Raw genomic sequence first — 1,005 nt, 5'->3', positions numbered from 1 at the left:
AGGCTGGTGCTCCGCAGGAGTCCCCGCAGAGATGACTGGTCAGCAGAAGGGTTGTGTTCGGGTCAGGGGAGGGGGGGAGCGAGGTTACAGCACATTGCACATGCTGCTCCTCTTCCCGCTCACCCAAAGGAAGGCACCCTGAGCACAAGGACAACGCACACACATCTTGCCTAAGGTTTATGGAAGAGATAAGCAAGAGGCTGAGGCAAAAGATCCACCCGTGGTGACCAATGACTCCTAGAGGGTGTAAAAGACCCATCCAAAGCCCACATCATTGTTGGTCAAGAAGAACCTCAGAGACACAGGGGGGACCCAACAGCAGCGCTCCTCTTCTTCAGTTTTGTACACGGGTGAATCTGGCAAGGAAGGATTCACCAACCTCCAGTGATGATGGACCTCAAGAGCTCCTGAGCATGCAGTGGGCAGTGGTGGAGCACACTGGAGGCTCTGCTGGGCTACCTGTGTGCCACTGCAAGCAGGCGGCTCCTGTGGCAGTGCCCAGCCTGCAGTGTGAAGGTGTGAGCCCCCACTGCTCCGGTGTGGTGCAGCAGTCCAGGAGACGCTGTTCAAAATGGAAAACCTTCCTCTGAGGGTGTGGGCAGTGAGGCGGGTACAGGACAGACCCAGGAGGGTATGAAAGAGTGAAGGAGAAGGGCAAGGAGGACTGAGGAGCCTTCATCAGTGTGACATCATGATGATGAGAATAAAATTGGTTCAGGCAGCGAGGGACTTGAAGACAAGAAATTCTTTAATTGCCTTCACACCCATGCCAGGGAGCCTGGATAATGCTCTCCGCTCATGTATGGGCAGAAGTTGACCTAGCTGTGCTCCCGAAATCTGGCAAGCTTCATGTCATTGGACTGTTAAAATCAACACCTTTAGGAGGGAATGCGGGTGCAAAGAGGGACATTGGTTGTCATGGCAGGCAAGGTCAGCTTTTTGAATCATATCTACCTGTAAAGCTTACGGATCTGTGTCCTAGCAGAGGAAGCAGAAGATGAGGAA

Source organism: Egretta garzetta, unplaced genomic scaffold (assembly GCF_000687185.1).
Source record: "Egretta garzetta isolate BGI_Z169 unplaced genomic scaffold, ASM68718v1 scaffold440, whole genome shotgun sequence".
Taxonomy (NCBI): domain Eukaryota; kingdom Metazoa; phylum Chordata; class Aves; order Pelecaniformes; family Ardeidae; genus Egretta; species Egretta garzetta.
The sequence above is the reverse complement of the archived record's forward strand: the minus strand, read 5'-3'. Positions refer to the sequence as shown.